The sequence below is a fragment of the Trachypithecus francoisi genome, unplaced genomic scaffold (genome assembly GCF_009764315.1).
Source record: "Trachypithecus francoisi isolate TF-2019V2 unplaced genomic scaffold, Tfra_2.0 Lachesis_group0, whole genome shotgun sequence".
Taxonomy (NCBI): domain Eukaryota; kingdom Metazoa; phylum Chordata; class Mammalia; order Primates; family Cercopithecidae; genus Trachypithecus; species Trachypithecus francoisi.
Genome location: NW_022681453.1, coordinates 154,414,195 through 154,439,610, shown reverse-complemented (window position 1 = coordinate 154,439,610; position 25,416 = coordinate 154,414,195). Strand labels below are relative to the sequence as shown.

Genomic DNA, 25,416 nt, shown 5'->3' with positions numbered 1-25,416 from the left:
GTAGTTTTTAAGTGAAATTGCAAAATTTTCAAAACCAAATTAAATCCACTTTAATTTTGAAAGCAAAAGCAAACAGATGTCCTGCAGCCTCTTCCCCTGGGAGAGTGTATTGCGATCCAGTAAACCACGCATCTTCTCTTCCTCGAGAGAGACTGGGAATCACCACAGAACCAAATGCAGCTTTGCCTCTGTGAGAGCAAACAGTTTTGGCTGTACTTCTAGAAGTCCAGAAGCAAAAGCGACCAGAGAAAAGCAGGAACTCCATGTGCCTCACAAGTGAGAGGCACATTCACTTAAGAGGATTAAAAAGATTTAAAGTATAAAATGGGTTTCATGATAAGTATTTCACTCTCATTTTATTGAAGTAATGGAGTTAAAATGTTAAAGGAAAGGATAGATTGGCGGCGGAGACAGGGGGATGGTGCCGTAAGTTGCCATTTAAGGAGTCATTGCTTCATAAATGTCACTCTATTTGGTGTTATTCTGTCATTTGCTGTGCCTACTCCATTTTATACAAATACTTATGTTTGGATTAAATGGCTCCTAAGAGGTCATCCTGTAAATAACATGGGACTGGGAGGGGTGTGTGTGTGTTTTAATTCAAATGCAAAATATCTTACACCTCTCAATGTGTCATGGAATAATGCAAAAGGAGATATTGTTAAAACCCCCATAATTAAAAAAAAAACTGTTCTATTTAAAAATAATGGAAATCAGAAGTTATAAAATGCTTATGTGAGTTGAAGCCATTATTTTCTAAGCAAACAGATAATTTATCAGCAAAACCTACTCTTTCCTTTTATACTCATAGTTCATTAGTTTATATAATATTTAATAAAGTTATTTGACCATATTAGCAAATACAGCCAGCACTGACACTTTTGGAAACAAACAACTGACTGCTAAGTGTAGTAGCCACGTGGTGGGGTCAGGAGGATTCCTGAGAGGGTTCAGTTTGTTGCCTTCAAGGTCTCTGCCTAGCTCTGTCCCACCTGGGGCATAAGCCAGCTTTAGGAAATGCTGGCTGAATGGATAAATGAGCTTCCCCACAGTCCAACCCTATTCCAGCCCCAGAAACTCCTCAAGCAAATCCTGGCTGCCTAGACATTCTTCCCCTACTTCCATTCACTCACTGCTTGAGTCACAGCAACACATTGTAACTCGAACCTAGGGCGTGGCAGCATTTCAGAATAAGGTGGAAGGGACCAGAGACATTTTCTAGTTTAGCCTCATCGTTCCATAGGTCAGCAGATTGGAGACAAGCTATGAGATCTGGTCAAGGGCAAGTAGTGCCCTCTGACCAGTGCTTCTGCTACTCCCTCTTGTCCCTCAGTGTCCAGGAGCTAGTAGAGTACAGGGCACACGCAGAGTCTTACACTGGGACAACTCCCAAAACCATCATGTTCATTATGTCTTATGAATGAGATCCTTCAGGCAGGATTTGCACTTGGCTCCCCTTTACTTCCCCGTGGATAGAAGCATGAGAGGTACCTGATTAGCTGAAAAGCTAAGCATCTGGCAATTAACCTGCAGATAAAAATACAGTCAACTTCAAACCAGGGGACTGATTTAAATGTAAACAGTGTGTCCCTACTGACCCATGAGGCTGGAACTGACTCAGAATAAGGATGGTGATGAAAAACTAAGCCACTGGCAGACATGCCCATTCACTGGCAGGCCTGTGGGCCCATTAGAGAGAAGAGCCCGACGCTGGGTTACAGAGCAAAGGCAAAAGTGAGAAAACTTGCTTTCTGGGCTCACAATTGATTCATTAATAAAACTGACCTCCTTTAGATGCCGAAAGCATTTGTGTGCCCTTCAATACTTCTAACAATATCACAAAAATAAGATGCAAAGTAGCAAACACATTGCTGTCCTGATTATGGTACAGAGGCAAAACTATTATGTTTCTAGGGCCAATTTTGCCTTTGATGTGAAAACTGGGCAGGCCTAACTCATGATCCACCCTAAGTCTATCACAAAAATGAACATAGACACAGAGGACCCAAGTAGCCCAATTGGCTGTGGAATGCATTATAGGATTTATGTTATCAATGACTCTATGTCATAACTGTGCTTTTCAAAGACAAACTTTAAAATGGTTTCAAAGTCCTTGACTGCCATTAATAATCCCTTCATTCAGCAAACATCAAACAGCAGCTACTATGAGTCAGGCAGTATGCCAGAACAAAGGAGACAGAAAGACACACCACAGTCATGCCTAGAGGCTCACCTGTCTGTGTTGGTGGGAGGTAGAAAGGCTAAGGATGGTCACAGCCCAGGGTGGTAAGAGCTGGCACAAATGGAAACAGAAGGAGCCCAAGTGGGCAGAGGAGAGCCCTCGGCCCAGTCAGGTTAAGAGGGGGATGCTAGGAAGAAGTAACAGATGTTTTGAGTTTTGAAGGATGACTAGGAGTTAGGCAGGTTAATGAGTTTGGAAGAGAAAACAGCATTTGCAAAGGCCTGGGAATGTGAGAGGCCATGGAGCATGTTGAGGCAGTAGCAGGGTCAACAGAGTGGCTAAGGTGCATGGGAGGCCTGTGCCAGCTTGCCAAGGGCCTTATGCTCTATGTTGACAAGGTCAAACTTGATCCTGACGGTGGTGGCTGGTAAGCCTCTGCATGGTTTTATGCAGGAGAGTGATCAATCTATAAGCGATTACCTGAGGGTCCCCTGAACAAGCTGAGAAGCTCTCAGGGATGCTTTCCTTTATTCACTGCTCCTGAGGCAACAGCAACTTAAAAGCCTCATTAGCAGGCAGGTCTCCAACTAACAAGTAAGCCTGCCTTCCCTTCCATAATGCCGTCTCTTTGAGGCCACAGCTACTTTCAATTGCATTCTAATTTCAAGAAGTGATAAACATATGCTCATGTTTCCATTTACAAGTTTTTGATTATCAGCCTGGCATTGTAGCTGCAAATTACCCATTTTCTATTATAATTATTTTTACTTCTCTAGATGAAGAAGAAGAAGCATTTCTAAATTACTAAAGTGCCCGAGCCACAGAGGGAGGGAAGTAGTAAGCACTGCTGCATCTTTTGCCAATGGCAATATAAAAGCAAGAGTTTGAAAACTAAAATGTAAGCTTGTGGGATGTGTTAGACCAGGCCTTCCAGATGGGCACATTTGCTCAATGTGATTATTTACCTAAAATCTGGCTGGACTGCAGCAAACCAGAGGTGAGCTGAGCTGGTGGCAGAATTGCTGCTTTTGAGGGTTTTCCAAGAGTAGCTCCTTGAAAACTGGGCTGCTTTATGTGACTGGCCATCCCCTCATGTCCTTGGGCTCTAAATCTTGCCTTTTCTGCTTCTAGCAGGAATTTTAAAAGATTAGAATGTCACTAACTCAGATGCAGCCAAGCAACTACAATGTTTGGTAATATGATTGAAATCCAGTCATGCTAACTTGCATCACCACCTCTCCTAAACAAGACCCATGGCAGGGCCATGTCTGGCTGCCTTTCTGCCCTGGTGAGGGGTGACTGGGGATGGGGTTGAGGACAAACCTTGGTAATTAACGAGTAGGATGCAATGAATTCAGGTCACTGGCTGAAGTGAAAAGGATTCTATCATGCAGAGTTGCAGACCTATTGGCAGCTTAATGTCGCATTTAATTGGCATGTAACATTAACTGACAGAGTAGAATGTAAATGAGATCACAACCATGGTTTTGAAGGTCCTATTGGTGGCTTTGTTCTAAAGTGCAGCTCAAATGAGCTAAACAGTTTTGTTATTGTGATGACCATCCAAATTCCTAACATCTTCCATGTGTGACTGTGCTCAGTCTTGGGGAAAGAGGCATAGAGGATATACTCTCTGATCTCACGGAACTCATTTTAGTGGGGCAGATATGGAAAAACAACAAGCAGCTACTTAAATACTCGAAATGCCAGCACTTTGGGAGGCTGAGGCAGGCAGATCACTTGAGGTTAGGAGTTTGAGACCAGCCTGGGCAACATAGTAAGACCCCCATATCTACAAAATTGTTTTTAAAAAAACAGCTGGATGTAGTGGTGCATGCTTGTAGTCCCAGCTAGTTGGGAGGCTGAAGTGGGATGATCTCTTGAGCCCAGGAGGTTCTGAGGCTGCAGTGAGTCATGGTTGTGCCACTACACTCCAGCCTGGGTGACAAAGTGAGACCCTGTCTCTAAAACCAAACAAAAACCAAAATGCTATTTGTGGTAGAAAACCAACAGTCATAACATTGTAGCTATAGGAATTCCAAATCTTATTATTTTTACATTTTAAACCTTCATGGATGACAATAATAAATCAAGCATGACAAATCAATAATAACTAAAAGTTAATATACTATTTACTAGGTGCTTTTTAGGTCTACTAACTCATATTTTGGCAGTACCTATACTGTGCCTGTAACTACACTTTTATAATATTTGCAAACACTGCAGACATGTGCAGAGAAGTGCTATCATCTTGTTTCTGATGGGGACACAGAAGCTCCGGGCTCCATCCCAAGATGTGGTACTAGGAAATACAGGCAAGTTCAAGCTCCTGTAGTGAAGGGCCAGCCAGGCCATTTCACTCCCCACTGCTTTTAGATGGGCAGAAACTAACAGGAGCCCTGACTGAGCCCAGCTGGTCCCTCCATCCAAGCCACAAGATATTTGGTATTCAAGATGGGCTCATTCATTTTTGTAGGAAATAAATGTAATCGGCATATTAACTATCCTTTAGACATCAATTATAACTTCTTCCCTCAAGAGTAAATTGTTCTCCTTCCTGTGTATCTCAAGATCTTTGTCCAAGCAAAGGAAGGAAAAACAAGTTAGTGCAGCAGGTGTCAGAAATTACTCTTTCTTCAGTAGCAAAGGCAATGGGGCCTCCACTCAAGGTTCAACAGGGGTGTGTCTTAGGAGGTGTGCAGTGGGGTGTGTGCTGTGGCTGTTGCCAGTGTGTGTTGCAGTGGTTGTCATACAGAAGCACACGCCGTGGTGCTGGGGTGCTGTGGGGGCTTCTGTGGTGGGGAATCTCCCATGGAGGGGTTTGATGGAGGACAGGCCTATAGGTGTCTCATGGGGAAGTGTACCATGAAAGTGGGGTGAGGGTGGGTGACAGGAGAGCCATGCTGCACGATGTGTTGTGGAAGTCATGTTGTGGGGGATAGATCATAGGGGTATTGTATGGAGGATATAGCATGGGAATGTGCCATGAAGGTACACTGTCGGGGGTTTTGCTGTGGGGGGGTATCATGGTGGGTGTGGTGTAGTGGTACTGTGGGAGTGTGTCCTGGGGTGCAGTGGGCATGCTGTGGGATTGTGCTGTGGAGATATGTCATGAGTGTGCTGTGGGGCTCCCTAGAGAGCTCCCTCCTACCAGGCCTGAGAATGCCATTCTTGCCCACTGGACCTGCCCAATCCCCAAAATAGTAAGTGCATGCCCCAGGAACCCCACCCACACTCTATCCCCAACCTTAACATTCTCTGGTCTCCAGGTAGCCAGTGGACATCAGGGGTGGCATGTTTTGGGGTTCTGCTGGTTGAAGGAGCTCGGGAAGTACTCCTCTCTGTGGTAAGGCTCAGGTAGTATTTGCAGGCCACATCTAACATAGCTTCTGCAGGGCTCCTTTCCCAGAGCTCACTGCCCAGCTAATCTACCCTGGGACTCCCCAAGATACAACATAAGTGAAAGGAAGACAGTACCCTTGGCATTCTCCCCCTGCAGCGGGGCCCAGCACTGAGGAGTCTAGGCTCAGAGTCCTCTCTCCCAGTGTAGCAGCTTCTCTTAAGGACCCTGCCCTCACACTCCCAGCTCATCGCTCCAAGCCTCTGGCCCATTTGACTTCTGTGAGGAGCCAACTCCTAGCAAGACCCTCTGGGGTGGCAAAAACTCAAGAGCACAGACGTGCAGATGAAGTACTTGTTTGTTTTGAATGTATGCAATTTCCTCCCAAACTTTATTATGAAAGATTTTCAAACATGCAGCAAAGTCAAAATAATTTTAAAGTGAACATCTGGATATCCACGACCTAGATTCTACCATTAATATTTTACTGTTTGTTTCATCATATATCTACCCCTCTATGTATTTGGCAATCCCGCTTATTGTTTTTGATGCCTTTCAAAGTAAGTCACAGACAGCAGCATACTTATTTCTAAACACTTCGGCATACATGTTATTAACCAGAATTCAGTATTTGTTTAGCATTTTTTCCTTTCTTTGAACATACAATGAAATGCACAATCTTGAGGGCATCATTCAATAAATTTTAACAAATGCATGCACCATGTAACTCCAACCCCCTCAACATACAGAACATCTCCCTCACCCTTAATGTCCCCTTGGGTCCCTTCTCACTCAATCCCCCTGTACCCCTCCCTCAAGCAGTCACTATTCTAAGTTTTTCCACTATAGACACATTTTGCCTCTTTTAGATATAAATAGAATCACACTGGTTTTCTGTGTCTGTTTTATTCAGCACAATGTTTCTGAGGTTCACTCACGTTGTTCTGTGTGTCAGCAGCCTGTTCCTTTTCATTGCTGAATGGGGTTTCATTATTTGGCTATACCACAGTTTATCTGTTCTCCTATTGATGAATTACCTTTTTTGTAATTAAAGATTATCATTGATTTGAGGCTATTCTGTAACACAGTTGCACTCACTAGCATTTGGACCCATTTGTCTTGCTGAGGAGATCAGAGGTGCTCAAAGTTAGCACAGCCCTCTGGCCCACGAGAGTGTATAAAGAACATAAATAGTGCATTTTATCACCTTTGTGATAGAAGATCAGAAAGCACAGTTCTAGAGTAGAGACTCCCCAAGTGTGATGGAATGCAAGACAATTTCAGGTGAGAACTTAAAAATGTCAAATGATAATATATTTGTTTTTACAACTATGCCCCATTTATGGCCTGTGAAACTAGTTTTCCTACATGCAAGGGATACATGGTTTGCTTTTTAAATATATATGTTTACATAACAGAAAAGCTGATTTAAAGAAAAATATTAAACAAATATATGGGGGGAGCAAAGATAAGAAAAACCTCATGAGGCTTGCATGCAGGCACTTGAGGTGTGGCAAACATTCTTGAGCAATGCTTGTGAATCCTGGATGCACATTAGAACCAGCTGGGGAGCTTTAAAAACTCCCCCTGGCCTGAGTCCCACAACCCAAGCCTTTCATGTAATTGGTCAAGGTACATCCAATCATCGATAGTCTTTAAAAGCTCCCCAGGTGATTCTAGTATGCAACGTAGGATGAGAAACGTTTTAGAAAGTAGCAATTTTCAAAGACCAGCAGTATCAGCATCACCTGGCCACTTCTAGAAATGCACGTTTTTAGATCCCATTCCAGATCTTTGCAATCAGAAATCAGGGCTGGGGCCCAGTAACTTGGGTCTTAACAAGCCCTGTGGGTGGTTCTATTTCTTGAAGTTTGAGACCCATTGCTTTAGAGGTGGATGGGATAAGTCCAAAAGGCCACTGCTGCCTCCCAAGACTAAGGTCTCCACCACTGTGGTACTTCTCCAGCCAGTGTCAACTAGGTCTGCCTGGTCTGTCTAGCTTCTGGGAAGCTCCTCTCCTTCTGAGTACAGAGAGAGTGGGGGTGTGCCAAGTGGTGAGCAGCTGCTGGCCAGTGACCAAAAGGATGATAACCTATGGTCCATGAGGAATTAACCTCAATCCACAAACCAGTTAATCAGCCCTCAGAAAATCGAGTGTTGACTACAATTTTATTTTCACTATGATTTTTGTTTATCAGTGACCTCCTTCCACTCCATTACCCTTGTTAATTGAGAATTGACTACACAGTTAAAAATGAATGTTTCCTCCACTAACAGAGCTGTACCAGATTCATCTCAAAGTCCCTCACGGCTCAAGAAAATGTGATGAGTCTGCAGATATATTGATCTTATACAATTCATTTCACCAAGAATTTATGAAATTACCACTAAGGTCACCTGTTATGCGTTCATATGTCCAAAGTCTTATAGGAAAGAAATGGAGTTTTATCTGAGGGATAACATTGTATTTAGAGAGCTAAACCAGAACTTGGGTAAAACCTGGCCTCCTGATTAGCAGTGATGTGTCTATTAAAAGATACTCAATATAGTTCTTCATATTTGGTAAAGTCTTTGGAAATATTGTTACTTTACGGTGAGAGAGAAGATAAGGTAACAACAGACACTCCAAGGGCTGCTCCTCTTCACCGGCTGGCTATTTTGATAAGAAAAAATACAAAGTAAGAGGAGGCTAAGGGGAGATAAAAAAATCTGATTATCTATTCCAATGCTAAGTTTGAAAAATGAACTTTCATGTAAAACCAAAAAGATTAGAATTTGCTAAAGAAAACGTGCTGGGGAATCTGAAGTGATATATGCAATGCCTATTAAGTAGTATGTACCATGAGATATTTCACAAAACACCATGGTCCTTTTTTTGTATCATAATACAGTAAAGGAATACCACCACCACGAAGGAAAAACCCGCCCACCTGTTTGTGGAAGGACAGTCGCACACCATAAGGAATCTTTCAATGGTCAGGTATCATAAAAGACTCAGCCAACTGTTTCTTATTTGCCTGATTGCAGACTGACTATAAAGAGCTCAACAAAAGCACCCGTGCAATGGGGCGAACTAAGAATCAAGTCTGGTGATAAGGCTTTCTTGAGCCTGTTCCTAAGATTTGCCCTACCATGGGCAAGGCACCTAGTGTAGGGCTGTGTCTACTTCAGCCTAAGGCTAAGTACATCCTAGTACTCAGTGAATGACTTAAAAAAAATTTGTTATGGAAAATTACAAACATATAGAAAAGTAGAGGGCTGGGTGTGGTGGCTCATACCCGTAATCCCAGCATTTTGGGAGGCTGAAGTGCAAGGATCACTTGTAGCCAGTTTGAGACCAGTCTGTATAACACAGCAAGACCTATCTCTACAGGAAATTTTAAAAAACGTAGCCAGGTGTGTTGGTGTGTGCCTGTAGTTTTAGCTACTTGGAGGTCCAGGTGGGAGGATCTCCCAGGCCTCCTTCCAGGAGCCAGTGAATGCCAGTTGTCTCTCTTCTCCTACCTGGTAACCAGCTTTATCTAAGAGGCTGGATCTGGAGTCAGATGAAGCTAATTTGTAATCCTGGCTCTGCCATGATGGGCTGTTTGACCTTGAGCGAGCTGCCTGACCTCTCAGAGCTTCTATCTGCTCATCTGTAATATGGGGGAGAAAGACCTGCCTCAGAGGGTTGTCATGAAGATTAAATGAGACAGTGACGTAGGCTATCCCAAAGTGCCTGGTGCATAGTAAGCTCATTAAAGTTCAGTTGCTAACACTGGGGGTAGCAGTAATAATCTTTAAGGCCATGAAAGTAGGCAATAGCATTAGGGTGATGGCCAGGCAGAAGCTCAGTGGTCAAAGAGAGGCCCACATCCTACCAAATCCTCAAGGTGGGCTCCTAGCTCTTGCTTCCTCTGATGTACAGTGGTGCTGCTGGAGATGGAAGTGCTGAGGAATTGGAGGAGGAAGGCCTTGCTGACTCTAGGAGCAGAGAGGTTCTCCAAGGGTGCCTTTGGCCACCCATTGGGCCATCTGGTGTCTCCTATTGTCCTCTTAGTAGTCCTGTGCCTTACCACAGAGGCACAGACTTTGGTTCTTCAGACACCTGCCCATCAGCTACTCTCCCTTTGCTCTCTTTTAATGACCCCCCAATCAATATTACTGTTTATGAAGCACCTACTATGTTCCAGGATCTTTTCTGGGTAATTTTCAGACATGATTTTCCTGACTGTAAACGCCAGGCTTTTGAGGGAGGCACAGCTATTCCCCTTTACAGGTGTATTCATTTCCTATTGCTTTTGTAACTACCCCAAGCTTAGTGGCTTAAAACAACACACATTTATTATAGTTCTGGAAGTCAGAAGTCCAAAAGGGACTAAAGTTAAGGTGTTGGCAGGACTATGTTCCTTTCTGCAGGCTCTGGGGGAGAATCTATTCTTGTCTTTCCCAGCTTCCAGAGGCTGCCACATTCTATGACTCCTGCCTCCCTTCCATCTTCCAAGCCAGCAATGGGCAGTCCAGTTTTTCTCATGCTGCGTCTCTCTGACTCTCCTGCCTCCATCTTTCACTGACAAGGACATTTGTGATTAGATTGGGTCCACCTGGATGACTCCTTATTTTAGAGTCAGATAATTGGTAACCTTAACTTTATCTGCAGCCTTAATGCCTGCATGCCACAGAACCTAACACATTCACAGATTCTGGGAATTAGGATGTAGACATTTGGAGGGCCATTATTCTGCCTATCTCACGGTGCTCAGAGAAGCAATGGTGCTTACTCAAAGTCACACAGCTATTAAGTAGTACTAGACTCCAAAGTTAAGATTCCAGGATCTCAAACCTAGCTGTGCTCCTGCTACTTCACTGTGTGAATCTGGGCCACTTAACTCCTCTGGCCTCAGTTTCCTCACCTGTAAAATAAAAAGGCAGTCGAAACACTCTCTAAGAGTCCCTCCAGCAGCTACTTCATGACCCTCTGAGCATCTGGGCCTCCCTCAAACTATACACATGACCCGAAGCCAGGACCCTACTGAGCCCTCACCTGATCTGTCCACACTGACCCCAGCTCAAGTACTGCCCATGAAAGGAGGAGATGTAGACTTATAGTCACAGCAAAGACTTCCTTCTCTCCCTGGCTGGAATTTTCTGAGGCTTTTGTTCTGGGAAGCTTGGAAACATGGATTTAAGAGCACCTGACTGTCTTCACCCCAACACCCTCCAAGCATACCACACAAATCTAAAGTCAACTACTGTGTTTTTCCCCCCAAATTCCCAGCTTAGGGGGAAGTAAGGATTAAGGTCTCTTTGTGCAACGAAAAGAAAAACAGAAGGTGAGAACATCAGACAGTGAACATATAGAAATGTGAAGACTTGTTTGTTGAGAGTTCCCAAACTAAGGCATTAAACATTTTTTAATGCAATTTTTAAAAGTACTTTATATTACAGAAAATACCAAACATAAATGAAAGTAGAGAGATTAACATAGGAACCCTTTCTTAACTCAGGTCTAGCATCCCCAAGTTAGATACTCTTTACAGTCTGAAATTCAAATTTTGAATCACCATCCATGGTAGGCAGCTCCAGTTGTGGTCCTGCAACACCTTCACTTTCAAAACTGCTAGACTATGATTCTTCATGATTCTGAAAAGTTGTCAATCAAGATGGCTAGAAAACTTCAACTTTCTGTGAAAACTGAGTGGTACAGGAGTCATAATTCCTGAAGAACAAAGCAGTTCCTCTTTCAATAGGGATACTGGAAAAAAAGAGTGTCTTCTGAGATAAGGGGCTATAAACTCCATATAAGCCTGGAACTGCTATCTTCCCTACCTTAAAGAATGAAGCCAACTCAGCGGTAATAAGAGCTGAAAGACGGAGAAGGTGAGATTCCTAGCACCATCATCTAGCTGATAACCTGGACCCAGCTGTGCCTGATTCCCCAAAACGCTTCCATTATGTTAGCTATACTCCTAATTTTGCTTAATCTAGCTTCAGTGAAGTTTCTCTTCCTTACCATAGAAAGAATCTTGAATATAAGCCACCCCAGAAAGCCTTCTTTAAAGCAGTGAGCACAGCTGTCAATCTTTCTTGTGAAAATTAGAATTCTGCCTCCTTAATTTAACAAAACAATTTATATTCCTTAAAGAATACATTTCCTAGTAAAAATAACAAAAGACTGAGATTTAAGAATACCTCCTCGACAAAGAAGAATTCTACTTTGCTGGATTGTTATCAGGACAGCAATTTTTCAACGATATCTTAGTACTACTCATGTGATGACCACCACCCGCACCCTCCCCCACAATAAACTCCTGCTGGTGCTATTTTTGAACAGGACAAGCTGTCAGGGAGTAGTTCTGGGCTGACCTGGGAGACTCTACAGAAACTAGGCTTCGGGCTGCAGTCTTCTGGGATACACCCTGTACACGAAGCCAGGCCAAACAGGGTAGAACCAGATTCCAGTTTCAGTGACAGATTGAGGAAGAAACCACACAGGCCTTAAGTGGTACCTGCCACTGAGAAATGCAGTTATAGATGCAATAAAAGGAGGTGAAACACAGGCCCCGAGATACCCATACTAATTCGCCTCCCTCCCTCCTTCTTCCCTCCTTGGCACAGACCTCCTCAGCAAAGTGTGGACACAGAGCGCCCTGTGCTAGGCAGTATGGAAATAAGTTAAAGTACCCACAGTCCATAATCTCTAGGAGCCATGGTCTGGTGAAAGAAGACATGGTAAGTGCCATGACAGAATGAGGTATAAGGCACTGTGGGAAGAGGATGACCATGTTGGCTTGAGCTCTTGAGGAAGGCTTCCTAATTCTCTCCAATGAAAGATGGCATGTTATTCACTGCAGTGTTGTCTGTAATGATAAAAAAATTGGAAACTGCTCAGTGCCTACCCATAGAAAACTAATTTAGTGATCTCAGGTAAAGCCCACAATAGAATACTATTCATTTGTAACAGGAGAGAGAGAGAGAGAGAGAGAGAGAGAGAGATCAAGACCTTTTTGTACTGGTAAGTCATCTCCAGAATTATTTTAAGTGAAAAAAAAGCAAAATGTGGAACAGTGAGTATGAAATATTGTTTTGTATAAAAAGAGTGAAATATCAAAATAGTTATAAACTCTTAAAGCATATAAAAATATAGCAGTGATTGTCTATGGGGAGGCAAATGTAGACGCTATGAGATGAGAGGGAATATTTTCATTGAATATATTCATATTTACTTTTCTTAACTTTTGAATCATGTAAAAATGTTACCTATCAAAAAATTTAATAAATAAAACGGAAAGCTTCTGTGGCATTCCAGGTGGTTCTCAGAGGAGTAGTCAGATATGTTGGAGACCTGTGGCAGGATGTATTTTCCAACCCACGCACAACAGCATGCACTGTCCATAAGCTCTTCTTACAATGGGATGGTGACATGCCTCCCACAGTCAGGAGGGTCTATTCCATCCCCCTGAAGAGAGGCAGGCCAGAAAATATGGCAAAAGTGATACTATGAGACTTTTGATGGTAGACCGTAAGGGGTGACCCAGCTTCCACCTGGTCCTCCAGGGATACCTGTTCTTAGGACCCAGCTGCCATGCTGTGCAGAAATGTAGACCACCTGATGTGCCATTCCAGCATCCCAGTGGAGGCCCCAGCTGCCAGTCACCATCAATTGTCAGTCACTGAATGAGAAAGCCTTTTAAACATTATTTTGAGTTGTGTTAATACATAATAATTGTACATATTTATAGGGTAACTTGTGATATTTTGCTACATGCATACAATGTGTAATGATGAGGAAATCCATAACCTCAGACATTTATCATTTCTTTATGTTGGGAACATTCCAAATCTTCTCTTCCTGCAATTTAAAAATCTACAATAAATTACTGTTAACTATTGTCACCCTATTGTGCTACCAGACACTAGAACTTACTCCTTCTAACTGTACATTTGTACCCATTAACCAACCTCCCTTTACTGTACCCACCTCACCCCTCCCCAACCCTTGCTACCCTCTGGTTACTATCATTCTACTCTACCTTCATGAGATCAACTCTTTGGCTTCCACATGAGTGAGAACATGCAATAATTTTCTTTCTGTGCCTGGGTTATTTCACTTAACATAATGTCCTCCAGTTCCGTCCATGTTGCTGCAAATGACAGGATTTCATTCTTTTTATGGCCAAATAATGTATCATTATGCATATAATACCATATTTTCTTTATTGATTGACAGAATGGTTGGCATACTGATGGTCATTTAGGTTGATTCCAAGTCTTGGCTATTATGAATAGTGCTACAATAAACATGGGAGTGCAGATATCTCCTCAATATGCTGATTTCCTTTCTTTTGGGTATATACCCAGCAGTGAGAGTGATCATTTGGTTGGTCTACTTTTAGTTTTCTGAGAAACTCCCATACTGCTTTTTATAATGGTTGTACTAAGTTATTTAATACATTTCCATTAATGATATAGTAGCATTCCTCTTTTTCTTCATCCTTGCTAGCATTTATTTTTTGTCTTTTTGATAATAGCCATTTTAAATAGTGTGAGATGACCTCTCATTGTGGTTTTGATTTGCATTTCCCTGATGTTAGTGATGTTGGGGATGTTTCATATGTCTGTTGGCCATTCATATGTCTTCTTTTGTGAAATCTCTTTTGGATCATTTGCACATTTTAAAAAATCAAAATATTTGGGCTTTTTTTTCCTGCTATTGAGTTGAGTTCTTTATATAGGCTTGTTATTAATTCCTTGTCAGATAGACAGTTTGCAAATATTTGCTCCCATTCTCTAGGTTTCTCTCGAGTGAGGAAGCCTTTGGAGTGGGTCCAGCCTCAGCGCCCCCCCAACTGCCTCTGAATGAGACCCAGAGTGAGAACTGCCTAGTTGAGCCCAGTCAACCCCCGAATTGCAAGAGACAATAAAATTACAGTTTTGTTTTAAGTTCCTAAATCTTAAGCCAGTTCTAGGTTTGTGCGCTTGTCTTACACTTGATTTTCCAAGACAGAAGCTTTCTGACAAGCCCATAATGGCGTATGTATGACTTCAAGGGGGTAGCAGAAACAATCTGAGAGGGGCAAGTATTTAGTCAGCCTTGCCTTGTGCAAGAGGAAATAGTCTAGAACAAACAAAACATGCTGACTCTGGATGCCTACAGGAGCCACATGAGAAAGCATTCAACAGACTGCTGGACACAGATGTCTGGGTTATAGGGAGAGGATGTGATAGAGATAAGGATATGGGAGGTATCTATATAAAGGTGATGGTTAAAAACCAGGTGTGTGAATGAAATTATCCAGGTGTAATGTACAGGCAAGAGGAACCCAAGGGAAGAATCTTGGGGATGCTCCACTAAAAATGCCAGCAGAGGAAAGGGAGCAGGTAGAGAAGTCAAAGAAGAAACAATGAGGGAAGAGAGAAGAAAGTCCAAGAAAGAACAGTTCAAAAGGTGGGGCACGGTCTGAGATATCACACGTTGCACTGAAAATATGGACAGAGAAAGCCTGTAAAATTTGGTAATATGAAGGTTCCTGGTGACCTATAGCAGAGCAGTCTTCCTGAGGGTAGGAAAAGAAAATCAAAATCTCAGTGCATTTCCATTAATACAAATGACTTCAAACAAACTTTATAAGAGAGAGAACAGCAAATAATTTGGGGCTTCCTGTTTTATCTTCTTAGCAACATTAGAGGAAATGAAGAAAGAAAATCAAAATGCACTTGATAGAAGGAAAAAAGGAAGGGAGACAGTCAGTCATTGACAAATAGAATACCTACCATCTGTATAACAGAGAGGTGGCTCAAAAGGCACTAGGTGGTCAAACCAGCTGCCTCTTGAATTCATCTTTAAAAAATTTTTTTTGGAAGGGAGACTATGAAAACTTCCTTTGTTGATCATTCCCAGAAATGGCAGGGACAAGTACAAAGGTATGTAAGAGCATGGAGAGTCCACAGACTTCATCTAGTGAAATAATTCTGACTAACTGTAGCAGCTGGCTGCACAGAGAACTTTGTTGAGGAGAAATCAGGCTTGGGTATCAGTCAATGATGTCTGCCATCTGCACAGGATATGGAAAAATACATAAACACCAGGTATTTGTCATCTCAGTCTTTATGGAATGCATCTTGGACCATAACTTAAAGGGAAATGACTTCATTTATCTAAAACACTAAGATCTTGAATGCTTTCTACACAAATCTAAAATGCCCAGAACTCAAAGCATATGAACTTTAACCACTAAACCCTATTGAACTTGCTACATAATTTACAATTTTAAATCATTTCTTGGAGTATGGCCTTCATTTGTAGTGACAAATATTCCAATAGACTTAATAAATACATAGAGAGTGTTTCTAGAATCTACATTATGCCCCAAATTTCTGCTGCTAGTCCTCTTCTATGCATGGCGGAGGAAAGCATATAAAATGGACTGGGGTGCGGGGCACTGGGCGCAGTGGCTCATGCCTGTAATCCCAGCACTTTGGGAGGCCAAGGCAGGCAGATCACTTGAACCTTGGAGTTCAAAACCAGCCTGAGCAATATGGTGAAACTCCATCTCTATAAGATACAAAAAAAATTAGCCAGGTGTAGCGGTGCATGCCTGTAGTCCCAGCTACTCATGAGGCTGAGATGGAAGGATTGCTTGAACCTGGGAGGCGGAGGTTGAAGTGAGTGCCAAGATCGTGCCATTGCACTCCAGCCGGGGCAACAGAGTGAGACCCTGTCTCAGAAGAAAAAAAAAAAAAAGAATTGGGATCCACAAAACTATAGAGTGAATTAAGTTGAAATGTCAGCACAACCACATAGTATGCCTCATTTGTGAACAGATATTTTAATGAAGAGCTACTAAATCTTTAATTGGAGATGAAGTGTTTCTACATAAAGGCAAAGACTACAGAACATTTACCATAGCACCTAAAGCCATAACTACAGAAATTTTCTGCCATCTTCTTGTATTAGTGAGTACAGTGAGCAAATCCAATTATTAATATTAAAACATGGCACTAGAGATATAATTATGGATTGATACAAATAAGGTTGAATATTTTCTCCCAATGAAGTTTTCTTTTAAAATCATCTCAATCTACTAGAAAATAACAGGAGTCATCAAGCTACAAGAGAGGAGAAAACATTGCCACAATAGATAAACCTTACACACTCACGCCTTCCTTTAAAGTGTTGTGTCTTAAACTGTACAGTTGCAGAAAACTAGCATTCTGCCACTAAAATCAAATGTTGGTAGTCTATTCCAATTTACTAGGAAGAAATACAGTTATGTTTTTCTTATTTAAAGTTTTCCATCCATGATTTTTTTCTCAAACTTTTGGGGTTGGTTATACTTATGCAATCTTCAATGTAGTGTAACTGGGTCTGATTTAGCAGGGAATTGTGGACTTGGTTATCTTCAGTTTAGTACGCTGCTAATGTTCATGGTGGTAAAGGGAAGAACGGTACAGCAGACACTGTCAGTGCCATGCCCTGAGCCCCAGGCCTCTTCATCTTAGAGCAAGCCAGCTTAACTTCCACTGACAGTATCTCCATCTCTTTGCCTGAGCGTTTCACCTGGTGACTGGAACCTGCCAGAAGAACCTGAGAATTAACTTCCCCTAAGGAACAAAGCTAAAGCAAAGACTGACAGAAATGGCATGTGTACATCTAGCCCCCAGCCCCATGACAGCATAACTCTGAGATGGTTCTACGCTGGCTCTGGAGATCTCCATCAGGATTAAAGCCCAGCTGTCCCTGCTGGTCATGGCTGCTTGATGGTACACTTCCCTAGCTCATTTCCCACCTTTTTGCTAGTGCTTCCTGGGCTCCACTCTCAAATGAACTACTCAGACTCAAGTCCTTGCCTTGTGTCATGATTTCCTAATATTTAGCCAACTGATTGAGTTTAATTTAGAACATACCATTGGCCATGCACTAGGCTTTGGCCAGGATTAGGTAGCAAATAATACACAGATATAAGGCCATCACAGTGAGAGTTGGCAGTACACACATAATATCCAGTTCCTGAGATACTAGAATACCTTGCCTGCAAGACAAGAAGCCAGAATGATACAGGGCTACCCTAGGCAATTGCTAACTGTGTGTGTTGGGTTGCAGGGAGAGTTTGCTGAAATGTCACCAATAAGGCCTCTCAAGGCTGCAGTTCCAAATTCCTCCTTCCTCCCACACTACTGGGGACCAGGAGAGGCAGTGGCCTTCTGTAACTTAAAAACCTTAAGAATTCAAGTCTATAGGGCCAGGGTGAGCACATCTGCAAGCCGTTCAGCCAGGAACCCAGATTGTATCCCTGGACTGAAAACCTGGAAACAGGGAGCCAAACCTGGCTTTAACATTCTTTTTGATTGGATGATTTAATTCAGGATAAGGCCACAGAGGCAGTGCCCTAAGATTACAAACTGAAGAAAAATCATTGTTTTTAATTTGGCTGATTTTAAGATTTTAAAATAGTTATAGGAATAATAAAACAATATGGAAAGCTTGACATATGAAAAAGGTTATCCATAATTCCCCTGTTCGTATGTAACTCTTGTCCCCTTAGAGGTTTCCCTTGAAGGTTGTTTTCCTACATATGTCTGTTATGTAATGGCATTCCCAGAGCATGTTAAGGTTTCCCATGTGACTAATCTTCATATTTTTAAGTACTACATAATATTCCATCAGCCTGTCGTTCTGTAATTTGTTCTCCTCCTATACAGTATATTCAGATCACTTCTAAGTTTTCACCACTACAAATAATGATGCAGAGAGCATTTTTATACAGTGGCTCTTTCTACTTTTCAGATTATTTTCTTAAAGCAGAATCTCAGAAGATGCCAAAAGGTAGCAGCATTTCAGTGACACCTGAAACAGGCAGCTCCTATACTTTTATCATCGATGGTCCTTTGATTACTTACAAAACACAGCATGAGTAGCAGACAGTGGTATCCTTTCTCTCACACACAAAAAAATTAAGACAAGAATGATCAAGAGCATCATACAAGTTACATAGAAGAAGGCCAGATGGGAAATTAAAAGCAAAGCAGTCTTTGTTACTAAGTATAAGGTTTGTGCAATAAACCTATTACTGATCTTTAAAACGAAGATTTGAAAGTGAGTAATAATTCCAAGTTAGACTCCTACACACTAATTCATGTAACAGGCATTCTGTCCTAATGATCACTGGCTCACAGAGAAACTTCCAGCCTTCTAAAGGTTTCTCTTGACCTGACCTGGTGTGATTCCCTCACTCACACTGACACTCATTCACTCCCATCTGGCACTTATTGAGCCCAAATTCGGGTTGGTTTGCATCACATGTTTTCATCATTCTTTTCTTTATGGTTGTAAACCTTTCAGCAAGCAGCCTGGCTGATAGCAGGGCTGCTGATGACAATGGTTAGGATGCAGTTAAGCTGAGCCATGCTTGTCAGCCTTGCTCCATACTCTCCTCTTTCCAGAACACTGTGACAAGTGGGAAGGAGCAGAATCAAGGCTCTAACCCCTACACACCTGCCTTTAATATGCTAACTCTGCTTCTGCAAGGCAGTTACAACCTGCACCCTGGGCTGTGTGGCAGTTACAACCTCCACCCTGGGCTGTGTGGCAGTTACAACCTCCACCCTGGGCTGTGTGGCAGTTACAACCTCCACCCTGGGCTGTGTGGCAGTTACAACCTCCACCCTGGGCTGTGTGGCAGTTACAACCTCCACCCTGGGCTGTGTGGCAGTTACAACCTCCACCCTGGGCTGTGTGGCAGTTACAACCTCCACCCTGCCTTGACACTTCATTTTTATAAGAGAAAGCAAAGAAACGGGGTGTGCTGATGGAAGGGGAAGGCAGGAAGAAGACTGGCTCTAATTTAAAATCATCTTAGGAGCTCTAAAAAGTTCCAGGTTGACTGATGGACACATTTACTCCTCAAAACCCTTCTCATAAATATCCACCACTTAACATGTACTCTCAAGAAGCATAAATACTGTCAATGTGTCAGCCTTTATGAAAGGGAGATTTCCAGAACCACTTCTTTTCTCCATGGCTAAGAGCCACATGATTACAGTCCTATTATAGCTGTACCTTGAGAATATAGCCCTTCCCCACCAGTCTGGGCAAGGCAGGCAAACTCACCCCACTAAGAGTAGCATGGAGGCCTTTTCAATTTCTGTGCAGGGATGCATCCTTCCTTTGCTGTAGAGAAGATGGCAGCTTATCTCTGGTGATAAGGTCTACATCTGAGACTGGTAGGAATTGGAGATGTATTTTGTCAACAGCTCTGGCCAAAGTAACCCTCTAATCATATTCAAGTATGGACAGAGAATGTTTCCTGAGACTGGATCACATCTTATTTTGAAGAGGCCTTTAGTGTGATTTTCTCCCTGTTCTCAGTGGAAATGAATGGGTTTTGAAGGCAAGCATGGTGCCCCTCTGGAGAACTGCTGGTTCCTCACGAAGGACTGTGCTGGCATGGGTAGGATCACTGCCAGCTCACCCTGCCACAGCTGCACACAGATGGGTGGGCCCACCTTTCTGGACAACAGTAGTCAGCAGTGCCCTTCTTTCCTCTCAGACAGACCACTAGCCACAACATGATCAAATCTATGCCGGAGCCTCAGCCTGGTGTGCCCAGGAGTATCAGAGAAGGAGGAAACAAATAGGCTTTCAGGTGGACTCTGTCACTCAGAAGGGAAAAGGCTCCAGTGCCCATGCCACCAGATTTACCCTCAGGTGAGCTGGATCCCTGTTTGCTGATGCTACCCAAGATGAGATGTATAACACCGAGAACTGCAGTACCCCACCAGACAACATCCGAGGAGGAGCTCTAGAAACTATAAAGGGGTAAGTGAATTGGATCACAGCATTATTCTCCCATTTGGAAGCTAAAGCACAGTTGTTTTTAAAAGTATACATTCTCAATAGGATGACCTTGGCAGCATACACCATTGCTTACCAGGATTTATAGAAAAATATCATCCAGTGGTCTTCAAAGGTGTATGAAAAAATGAACATAAGCCTCCATCCAACACTTTGGGCCCCTCTCTCTCTAGGGATACTGACTATATTTCTCTATCTTTCTCCCTTCCACATGCGGCCCTGACACACCAGGCTCCTCCTTCAGGAGAGTTAACCCAGTTTAAAATGTGTTGCTGTATGTGTTTATGTGCTTAATTCTATTGTTAAATCTGTCTCATGATGTGTGCGGACTCCATGAGGGTCAGGACTATGTCATTTTGACTCACTGTTCGAATCCCCAGGACACTGCTTGAAGTATTTGTAGAAGAAAGAAAGGGAGGAAGGAATAAAGAGAGAGAGAGAGAGAAAGAGGACAACATGCCAGGCATGCTGCTGAGTACAGGGAATACTTGGTCCAAAGCTGTGGAAGTGCTCACAGCCCAGCAGAGGAGGTAATTCAGCGTGGCCAGAGAAGGGCAGGCCAACAGTCACCCACTGGTACTATGGGAAGGCTGAGGAGGGATTCAGGAAGGCTTCCCAGGCATTCTGGATTTAGGGGCAGCTCTGGCCAGAGGCAGGGACAGCAGAGAGGCACACGGATGCAGACCAGGCCTTCCCCCGGCAGGAAGGCAGCCCAGACACAGCACTCCTGGGTGGAAAGAGCAGACAGTGCTGACTTCCAGATGCATGGTCACCCTCATCCCAGGCACTTCCACCCAAAATCTATTACAAAGAATCTTAGATTTCCCTGGAGCTGATTTCTCAGATTCTCTCTAGCAATAGAATGTCTTTCTATTCCTAATTCCTAGAGTGGCACATGGGTCTATGTGTATGTGGGAGAAACCATGATGAAGGAATCAAGAGTCCACTGCGGTTTGCTAAATACCATCATGTAGAACTGCACAGCTAAACCAATGGGGCAGGAGCTGCCATCCTGAGGCCTGCCCCGCGAAATGGGATCTGTCCATCTTTACTGGGGAACGAGCAAAGACAGACACTGGTGAGGACAAGCCACTTTATTTAAGAGCTTCGACAGCCCAAAGTGGTTTAACATAGATGCATGGAAGATTTATCGAGATGATAAAATACCTGAACTTGAAAGGCACATAAATTATAATTTTGCAGATTTTTTTTCTTTTTAAAAATTCACATAGTCAAGTGCTTTAAGTAATGAATGAAATGCACATAAAGTTGATTTCATTTCACACAAGCTGTCTGGTCAGTGTCTGCAGAGTGCCTTTGCTTCCAGGTGGGACTGAGTTCAGAATCCACGCCACCCGTCTGTGCCTACGGCCTTCAGTTTCCTTATCACAGTGGAGATCATTGGGAAGATGAATAAATATAATAATAAGGCAGCCATTATTGACAGGGCACTTACCTTACTACATGTGGTACACTGAGGTCAGTGCCTCATATGCTTATCTTGCTTAATGCTCCTAACAGCCCCATGAATTAGCTACAATGATTCTCATTTTATAGATGTAAAAACAGGTTTAGAGCACTTTGGTGATACATGGGAAAGTCACACAAGCAATTTTATCTGCTTACAAGACTATAGTGTTCACCACTAAGCTGTGACATACATGAAACTATTTGGCCCTAAGCAAATGCTTAAACACATTAGTCATCTTTCCTTACCTTCATATTCCTTTTAAACACACATACACACATACACACGTGCACAGATACAGTGAAAAATCTGCCTCGGGTTTTTGTTCACTTATTTGTTCATTACTGATTCATGCCTTTTTGGCCTGGTACTCTACTGGGTGCAAAGTTTGCAAAATTAGACTCCATAGCTCCCATGTCAAAGAGCCAGACCAGTCTCAGGCAGTTACCATGCTCAAATGGATGGCAAGGGTCTGCAAGGAGCAGTGGCAGCCCCCTGCAGGGAACCCCCACTCAGCCATCGGTTAGAGACACATCATCAAAAAGACCATCTTAGACCTTTTTCAACCCTAGTTTTACCCAACTTTTGCTATGCTTTCTTTGGCCTGAGTCTACGAAGATACTCAAACTTTGGGACTTTCTGACAGTGCAGCTGCCCAGGAGGTCCTTTAGCATGCAGAACACCCCTCTCTGCTGCCAGGCTCTTGCTTTATGGCAAAACCACTGCAACAGATAATCTAACTCCCAACTAATCACCCTGCACAGTTCCTTATACCGCCTCCACTCCTATCCCTCTCCTGCTGCTGCTCTGTTTTGTTTCATCAGTTTTTGTTCAGCCTAAGGAACGAAATCAATAGTTAGAGTAGTAGTATCCTCCTACATGTCAGGCACTGCTCTATGTATTTTAGGTCCTCGTTAAATCCCCATCATAACCTTCTGAGGTACACACTACAACTCTGCATATTTTAGTTCATTCAGAGAAGTAAAGGGTGGGAGTTAATATTTCTTCAGGGCCAACTATATGCCAAGCACGTGTTAAGCCTGCACAATCCTCATGACACACATGGTGCGTGAGCTGCCCAGGGTCAGTCACAGAGCTGGGACGTGCCAGGTCTGTGACCACCAAGCCTGGAGCTTCCCTTCTTATGGGCTGGCACCCTGCTGTGGTCTGAGAGGGGAAAAGGGAGGCTGCAAAACGGCTGCCCTCGCTCCTCTTCCCTCCAACGCACTCTGTTAACATCTTACCTGTTCTTTTTTACCACTCCCCACAAATGGTGCCAGACTCCTGCCTCATCTGGGTTCCCCCACTCTCTGGGCCTCTCAGTTAGTTTTCATAGAGCACTTCCTTTGTCTACACCAATGGTGTAAACAGAGCCAAATAAGAAATTAGGATCATTTGAGCCAGTAAAATACAGTGAGCAGCTGACAGGTGTTTCCTGAAACCTAAAATGCTCTCCCAAATCCATGGGGTCTCAAGGTCTGACATGTCCTCAGCAAGGTACCAGCATAGTTGCTGCTTCTGGGAAGTCTTCTGTCCGGTTTTAGGAGTGACATCAAAAGCTGAGAACCACCAATGAAATTCAGGAAGTAACTGATGCTCAGTGGAGCTGTGGGAACCATACCTTCAGGGGCTCCTGGGTGGCTTTATGAGAAATGTGCACCTGGCCAAAAATACAGAAGCTTTCCCCTGTAAGGCCAGAGGGTCACCCCCCTTCCTCTGGGTTCTGCCAGGGTGGAAGAGTCACTTTATTTCACCTGGCCCACCTGACATGGGCTCCAGAAGGGCAGGGCCCCTGACTGATTTCTCTCTGAATCTTCAAAGCCACGGTAAAGTGGGTGCCAGTTAAATGTTTCAAGAATGAACAACTAAACCAGTCATCATTTTTTAGAGAACAGGCTGTTTGAGAGATTCTACTCAGAACTACTTATTTGATAGAGGAAGAAACAGGACTCAAGGAGAGGGGAAGTGACTTTGCTGAGAGGCAGGCACACTGTGTTTAGTCCAGAACAACATCCAGCCTTGGATGTTTAGTGCTGAGTAACATCCAGCACCCATCATGCGGTGCTAAGGCATTTACATTCACCATTTCCATCCTCAATGGGTAGAACAGTCCCATTTTACAGAGGAGGAAGTTAAGGTGAAGGAACTTGCTTTCTCCCCAGCTCTCTGCAGGCCAGCCCCACCGACCCTCCTTTCCTCAAGCCACATTCTCTCCCAACAAAATGAGTGTGCTCTCTTGTTCCCCGCCTGGGAATTCTCTGAAGTTTTAGTTCCAGCAGCCTTTGTAGCTGGCGGCTCTGATAAAAGCTCTCCAGCACCCTAGACTTTCAGTCTTCATAGCTCTGACTACAGTTTTAACGTTCACACTTGTTTGCATGGATATCCATTTGCTGTCAGTCTCCCCCCACTAGACTGTGAGTTGCATCGGGACGGCACCACGTTTGTTGGCCTGCCACTGTAACCCCAGCACTTAGCTCAGCAGCGGGCACTGAGTGGCACACGTTAAGTATTTGTTAGACACCATGCTTATATTTTTAACCTTTGAGTGCACGAGTGCTAAAGGTGGGATCCGAACCCACGTCTCCGGGGCTCTGGTCATAGCCAAATGGGTGGTGGGGGGTTAGGTTGATACGCTGCAGTGAGAACCAACGGTGCGCAGAGGCAGCGCGGAGCTGTGCCCCGGTTCGCGCGACCTAGGATGGCTCTGCACTCCGCCGCCACCTGTCGCCCCAGCGGGGACTCCCAGGACTCCGTCGGGGGCCGGGAGTCAAGAGGGTCCTGACGTTCAGCCGCGATCCAGGTCCTAGCGGGCTGACGAGGGGCCCGGGCAGCGCTTACCTGCTATTCGCAGGGCTCAGCAACGGCGCTCGGAGAGTCTCGGGGGACTGCGGGACACTGCGGGGGACTAGGGGACCTGCTGGGCCTAGCTGGGGCTGTCAGTCAGCGCGCGGCCCGGCGCCCGAGTTCCGGGAGGGAACAACGTTTGGTCTCCGTACTGAAGCCTGCCTCCGGCCCGGGTAGCCTCGGGTCTAGACCGCCTAGTACCCGAGCTGGAGGCGGAGCCTAAGGCTAACGTGACCTTGCTCTCCCTTGGCGCCACAGGGCGGAAGGTGTCTGAGGCAAATAGATCTGCGCCCCGCCCCCTCGCTGGGGCCGGCCCTGAGGAGACCCGGCCCTGGCCCCGCCCCGGGTCCCTAAGCCCCGCCCTCTTCCCGCCCCCGTCACCGCCCGTTGGCTCCCCACCGCCAAGGCCCTTTTGTGTTGCGTGCGTGTTTGCTATTTATTTTCCTGTTTTGTATTCTGTTTGTTTTGTATTTTTATTTAATTTTGTTTTAAAAAACTACACGAAAGTAACGCCCACTTGCTTATTACGAAATAAAATTATCTAGATTTGCTTATAATGAAAGCAACAGGGCACCTCTCCCTCCCATCACAGCTCTTTTTAACAATTCCTCTGTTAATTTCTTCTGGTGGTCACCCGCTTGTCGCAAAAAATAAATAAATAAATAAATAAAATAAAAGAAGCTTACATGGCGATTTCTTGATTTATCCATTGACTTTCTGCCATGTTATATGAGGATTTACTCTCTTAC

The 25,416-nt window shown here is 43.9% G+C and overlaps 1 protein-coding gene across 6 annotated transcripts in view; it reads right to left on the bottom strand.

The window, feature by feature from the left end:
- NMNAT3 (nicotinamide nucleotide adenylyltransferase 3) overlaps nucleotides 1-25,017 on the bottom strand; it is a 114,970-nt gene extending 89,953 nt beyond the window's left edge. For 2 of the 6 annotated variants that reach the window (XM_033212491.1, XM_033212494.1), the window contains exon 1: nucleotides 24,662-25,017. The gene's annotated coding sequence lies outside the window, so the exon portion shown is untranslated. The remainder of the gene's footprint in view (nucleotides 1-24,661) is intronic. The other 4 variants (XM_033212489.1, XM_033212490.1, XM_033212492.1 and 1 more) reach the window with 3 other exon arrangements.
- Between the last annotated feature and the right edge of the window lie 399 nt (nucleotides 25,018-25,416).